This window comes from Lycium barbarum, chromosome 6 (genome assembly GCF_019175385.1).
Source record: "Lycium barbarum isolate Lr01 chromosome 6, ASM1917538v2, whole genome shotgun sequence".
NCBI lineage: Eukaryota > Viridiplantae > Streptophyta > Magnoliopsida > Solanales > Solanaceae > Lycium > Lycium barbarum.
This window is the reverse complement of record NC_083342.1, coordinates 54,301,899-54,309,107: the sequence shown is the minus strand read 5'-3', so window position 1 is coordinate 54,309,107 and position 7,209 is coordinate 54,301,899. Positions and strand designations below refer to the sequence as shown.

General features: G+C 36.7%; 1 long non-coding RNA gene across 1 annotated transcript; it reads left to right on the top strand.

Annotated features, from left to right (window-relative positions):
* The first annotated feature begins 958 nt into the window (after window positions 1–958).
* Window positions 959–3,190, top strand: LOC132599720 (uncharacterized). Its single transcript, XR_009566967.1, has 3 exons — window positions 959–1,072; window positions 1,844–1,891; window positions 2,826–3,190. It is a non-coding gene; the product is annotated as an uncharacterized LOC132599720 (long non-coding RNA).
* The last annotated feature ends 4,019 nt before the right edge of the window (window positions 3,191–7,209 follow it).

The window sequence follows — 7,209 nt, the reverse complement described above, 5'->3', positions numbered from 1 at the left end:
ACCACTATAGGAGATTTTGTTACATCCCGTATTTTCATGTGTTGGAAAGCGTGTGAGTTAAATGATATTAGTAATGGGCACGAGGTTATCCCCCAAGCTTATAAGTGGTTAAAGTTATGGTACGCATGTATCGTAAGGAATTGAAATTTAACCAATCGAAGAAAATAAATTTCGTCGAAGTTCAAAATTTATTTAAATGGAATACGGTCTAAGCTATAATATCCCGTATTTTTGGACTAGAAAATTTAATCGTCCAACGTGAGCAAATTTACCCGAGCCCGGAGAATTAGATCATATCCAAGGATAAAAATCAAGAGCTCGGTGTATACGAGGAATGAAGGCCCAAAATTATTTAAGGCAAAAGATGTGACAACGGTAATTGCAAATAATATTTTATGTGTGGCATTTGGTAACTACTGAAATGTTTCTTTTTGAATAATGTTAAATATCTTATAAGGGGGGCTAATATTTTCAGTTGGTTTTCTCCACTAAGTGGGGTCTACTAATTAAATAGCTATTCTTATGACTAACATGGAAAAGCACCAAAGGTTTGGTCAAAAAGGCTCATACGTGTATATATAGTAGACATACTAGCTATGACTCATTCTATCTAAATTAATAATAATTTATGTTGAAGATGGGCCTTATCTATTTTATATTACAATACTAGGACAAGAACACTTCCTCCTAGAAGCATTTCTCACGATTGAAACCATTTTGATGGAAACAAAGCCATTCCTTGGAATTCTCGGCTAAGCCCCATTTGGAGAAGTCCAATAAACATATATGGTAAGAGACCATTAATTGTTGTCTAGTACGGGAGTTTTAGAGTTCAGCAAACACAAGTCATCAATTAGAGGAGCCTTACATATATAGCACTACATGTTCATTACAAGATTCATTTATTTCAAGTTAAGCAAAGAAGAAATATTTCTTTTGGAAAAACAAATATAAGGCTCTCGGCCAAGGTGGGTTCTAGTCGAGCAATGGAGGAGTGATGGGGAGAAATTATGCCTCAAAGTGTTTAATTTATTCAAGTGATTAGCAAGGTTAAGGAGCCAAGTTGATTAAGGTAAGATTTGATCTCTTTTTATACACATTTAGGAGGATGCTAAACTCGTTTAATTTGAGAAAGGTGTGTTGAATATGAAAGATTGTAAATGTTGTTGTTGAAATTTAAAGTTAGCCGTGTGAAAGGCTTATATGAAGTAATGTTCAATCGTATTTTGCATATATTGTTGATGGTTTGAACGTGTGGTAATGTGTGGAAATGAATAAAAATCATGGAAATTTTGTATGTTGGTATTGAAGCCGTGTAGGGGCTGGTTTAGGTGAAATTGGTGGATTGATTTATTTGATGGTTGGTTGATTGTTGTTATGGACGTGTGGTGAGGATGAAGTTTAATGATTCAAGTTGAAATTTAAATTGTTTGTGGGCTGTTGTAGGAGCTAATATGATGCTAATATAGTTATTATAATTGTATAAATGATGTTTTTAGACGTGTGGATTATTAGTGTGATTCATGAAATTGAAAGAAAGAATGTGTTGTTGTGATTCTTGTAAAACTTGGTAGATGTATGTTGAACACAAGGAATTGGAAGTATAATGGTGTCCATATATTGTTATTGGTATTTTTGTGTCCACAGGAGAACAATTGAAAATTTGGGATAAGTGAACATATAGGGGAAGTGCTGCCGAATCTTCGCTAGAATTTTTGATAATAGAAAACTTAAGCGAGAATATATATATAGACTGAAATGTAGGTCCTATAAAAGAGTGAACTATGGACTTGCGAATTAGAAAATGTAGTTACTAACGATAACGTCACTTTTACATAAATAGGCGGAAAGAGCGACGAGGCGAAAAGGATTCACGAATAGTCGCCAACAGGTATGTAAAGCAACCTTCTTTCTTTTTGGCATGTCTTAGTTTTACATAGGCTAGATTAGAGCCTTAAGGAAATTCCAAATCCGAAATCCGAGCATGATATGATATATATATATATTCCTTGGCACTCTTATGTATGATTTGATGAAATATGAACCATTATGTTTTTGAAAGAAGTGATTTCCAAACTTTGTACAAAAAGGTTTCACTTTAATGAATTTCGTAATTTTTGAATGCATATCTTTCGCATAAAGGCTCGGATTGTTCCAACATTTTCATAAGAGTTTGCATTATGTATAATGAGTATGTTTTCCATAAGCGGGCCCGACTTGGATAAATACCCGTCCGTGGGTCCCGCGACGTTCCTTTATGTAATTCGGGAACTTTTGAAAGAATTCGTTATGACTATTATTTCGATTTTTCAAGTATGATCAGTTTACTTATGTTTCAGTTCATGATAATGATTTTATGCATATGACTACTCACGACTCAACTCGTGCGTTCTGTTATATCTTTCGCCGGTTCCCGGGCCGGTTCTGTTATCGTGCGCACTTTGATATACTCCGGAGTTATGCTGTGTTTATGGTTCACCGAGCTACTCGCAAAAGAGGGTCGGGTTCCACATATATTTGGTGTTATGCTGTGTATGGCGTTATGTTGTGATGTGATATGTGACGGGGATACGGAGATTTGAAACCTTCTGGTGTTATGCTGTGTTATGGCGCAATTGACGGGCGGGCGACCATATTCTTCTGTACCTTATCCATGACTTATATTTTGAAAGTAAACATTTTGATATGTTGAATTTCTACTTATGTTCTGTACTACTATTTCTTTTATGCCTCAGATTTGTTCTCTGTATCTTCTGCTTTGCATACTCAGTACATATTTCGTACTGACCCCCCTTTCTTCGGGGGGCTGCGTTTCATGCCAGCAGGTATAGACGCACAGTTTGGTGATCCACCAGTTTAGGATACCCTCTTCTGCTGTTTGGAGTGCTCCTCTTATTCCGGAGCCTACATTTTGGTATATATTCGGTCTTTGCATATGTATATATTTGTTCAGGGGTACGGCGGGGCCCTGTCCCGCCATATGATACGGTTGGTCTGTTTAGAGGTCTGTAGACGTACATGTGGGTTATGCCTACTTCTGTTCAGATGTGTTTGTATGATCCTACTCGTTATGGCAGCCTTGTCGGCGTGCATTTTGTATATGTTTTGGGGCCGTTGTGCCATTTGATAGCCTTGTCGGCTTTTGATATATGTATACGCATCTGGTTGTGCTGAAATTTGGGCAATGTATATTCCGCCAACTCTTTTGGTTTTGATATGATATTTTGTATGTGAAATCGCGTAAGATAATATTTGTTTCTAGCTCTGTTTAAAATGATGAATATGAAGTTTGAGTTAAGCGATAAAATGACGATTTGGTTTGTATGTTTGTTTGGGTTTCCAAGTAGGGCACCAGTCGCGGCCCACGGGGCTGGGTCGTGACAGATTTTCTATCCCTTTCCTTTGTTACTTATAAGTCGCAATACCATTAGCGCACAACTCTATTGCCAAATCTTAGCCTCTAACCTAGTATAGCATTGCTATCCTTTATAATATCTCTTAAGTTACTCGTTACCATTCTCTTGTCATACTCTTTCTTTTTATAAGCATCCACTTTTAATGTCCTTCAATTCAAGACCTTTACAAATCATTCTCAGCTCTGTCTCAAATACCACCCTGGCTTCTATCCATTTATTGCTGGATTTCAGATCTTACTAACTTGTTTCAGCAAGGGATCTCTATTGAAATTTAAGCATCTATCTCAAATATATTGCAGTGTCAATTGTTTCCATCTTACACCTGCATTTCTCTCACTCGCTTCCCCCCTTTAGGGTGTACTTATATCATTATCTATGTACATTCTGCTCTATGTCCCCATTTTCAATCTCAAATTCATCTGACTGTTTTCAATTCACTTGGTATACTGTACCATATCCATGTCCTTTCTTTAAAATTTATAAATTTGATTATCCTCATACGAAACCTTAACAAAATCACGAAGTGACGAGAACCTTTCTATATATAGTATAAAATCTCATCTGATGATATGTACTCGAGTAATGCAACCCATGTAGCAACTCATCCAAGGCCACATTCCACTTACTCCAATCAGTAATTAATTAGTACTTATAGTCGTTCCAAATTCTCAATTAGGTAACACTTATATTACGATGATAAATGTCCAAAGTTCTCTTATAATATTATATTTACCCCAACCTCTACATAATCAGAAAGCACACTATACAGGTAACTTTTCCATGTCCCTCAATACATTTCCTTCCACTCCATACTGTCCCATGATCTTATGCTCCTCCTGAATAGTTATTGTGCCCCAAGTCGTTAGATGGTAGTGAACTCTTTCCTCTCCCTGTAAAGCTTAGAACCCCTTACTAGCAATAGCCACCTTCTTTAATCGCTTAATTCGTATACCCCTCTTAACCATCGAGTCATGAAGCTAGTCATGAAGATGTACAGGGTACATGAACTCCTGGACACCGCTCTTGGAGTTCAGTCTTTGTGTTACAATGCCCGTCTATCATGGTCCATCGCAGATTGCCCCAGAGTATAAAAGTATTGTAGTCATATGAGCTTACCCTAAAGTGTTTCTACTATCATCCTTTTCTTATAGTTAATTTCAAGCCTTATCCTTGGTGTCGACTTTATTGTTTCTAACTTGATAATTCCTTTATCTTAGACTTTTCATGCACTATTGTTATAAATCCTTATTCATGATAGTCACTGTTATATCCCGTATTTTTTTAAATTGGAATATTTTTAAGCTAATCTAGATAAGTCAAGGACAAAATTATTTTGGGATATGAAATAGAGACTTTTAATCCCTGATTTTTAATTAATGCACGGATTGCTTATAAATTTTATTTGGTATAGAAATATTAGTAGAGATTAGGGATTAATTAACCATGATTAGATTATTAAGTGGGGATTTTAATGAATTAAGCTAATTGGAGTGCTAAATAGACCCCACTACAACATGGCCAAATTTGATTGGTCCATGCCATAGTGGGACACATGTCATTGTGGTTGGACATGTGTCAAATGGAGGGGCTGCATATATAAATGCATTTGATGACAAGGAACCACACTTTAATCTTCTCATTTTCATTAAAACAAGTCCATAGCTCAGCCATGGCTGTTCACGGCCATGGCTGCTCTCTAAAAAAAAATTATTGATGTCCCAAGGTGTTTTTCACGTCTAAGGAGGCAACAACCTAAGGCTATTGAAGTGGTACGAATGGTGCAAGTTATTATAGGATCTGCCCCAACTAAATTAAGGTAAGATTTAATCCTTTTCTACATGTTTTAGAGGTGGTTTAGACTTGTATAATTTGGTAGATGTGTATTAGATATAAGGAATTATGTATGTTGATGTTGAAGTGTTATTTGAGCCGTGTAGGGGGCTGTTTTAAATAGAAATGGTGAATTAATTTTAATTAGCATTGAGGTTGTTGTTGTCATGGATTATATGATGAGAATGAAAGAATTAAATAGTTAAAGTTGAAGTTGTATTTGTTTTGTGGGCTGTTGTAAGGACTTATTGTGATATTAAGGTAGTTTTCTTGCACATGAATGAATGATGTTGTAGCCGTGTGTGTGTTGATATGAGTCGCAAATTTTGATGAAAAGAGTATATGAGATAATGCATAAGGAGCGTATGTGGTTTGCTTGGTGTATTTGTAGACGTTCGTAAGATTATCGGACATCCTTTATGTTGTGATTAGGGGTTGTTTTGGGCATGTTGTTATTCTTGTTGAATTGGAAGAATAAGTATAGTTAAGGTTATACATTGTGTCGTTATAATGGTTGGGCTGTTATAAGGTCGTTTCGATGAAAACGTTATGATTATAGACCATTAAGCATAACTTGAATATGTTGTAATCGTATGTAGCTTATTATCGAATGTTGTAATATGTGGGCTGATTGGAATGTCATGTGTGCTGTTCGGAGTGTTCACGAACCTTGTCTTGATATAGTACTTAAACGTGTGGTTATGGATGTTGATTTGGTTGTTTTATAGTTTGCTTGAATATAAGGGAAATGCCGCCTAATCTTCTAGAAACGAACTACTAACGTTGGAATACGTTTTGAACCTTTCCATAGCTTAACCGTAGTTCTTAACGTCTTAATATAGGTTGAGACACTACGGGCAGCGTATACGTATTGTATTACGGATAAGCGTTGAAGGTATGTAAAGCTATCCCTTCTTTCTTTTATCATGTCTTAGATATAAGTGACGTATGATATGAACTTTGGGATAATTCTATTCATAAGTTTTGAGTGTGATTCATGATCCTTATTCACTTCTTGATGTTAGAACTCTTAAGGTAATTGAGCTATTGCCTCTCAAGTCTTCTATACGTTGGATAGTAGTCGGCATGTAAAAGCTCCTATTCTTAGAAACTCTACGATGACTAATGTCCTTGATTTCTATAAGCTATTTCATATTATCTTGATACATGTCTATGATTCCTAAGGTTCTATTTGATATAGTCCATGGTGACATCCAAAGGGTACTTAGCATGACTATCGCCTTTGATACTCGAGTGTTATTTTATTCTACTTATTCTATTGAGTCTCAAATGATGATTTAGTGGCATATGGTTGTTCATGATATTCTACTTGTGCATGTTGTTATTGTATCTTTCACCGAGTCCCGGGCCGGGTATGTATTCGTGCACAGTTTCACTGCTTTGTTCACCGAGTCCCGCACTAGAGGGCCGGGTACGGTATATGTATATGATGATACGATGATACGATGATATGATTATGGCACCGAGTCCCATGATGGGCCAGGTATGGTATACGTGTACACGACTTTATTCACCGAGTCTCATAATGGGCCGGGTATGGTATATGATAATGATATGCATGATTTTGTTTCGTAAGGCACAGGTACAGTGATTTCTTGATTATCATACTTGTCTCCTGGAATCTCAACTTCAGTTATGATCTTCCTTAATATATTTCATGCTTTATATACTCAGTACATATCTCGTACTGACCCCCTTTCTTCGGGGGGTTGCGTTTCATGCCCGCAGGTGCAGATACTCGCTTTGGTGATCCTCCAGCTTAGAACTTCTACTCAACTGTCTTGGAGTGCTCCATTGTTCCGGAGCCTAGACTTTTGGGTACAGATCCTTTTGATGTATATATATGTTTATCCAGGGGTACGGCGGGGCCCTGTCCCGTCATATGTCATTGTTGATATTCTTAGAGGTCTGTACACATATGTGTGGGTTGTGTATAAGTTTG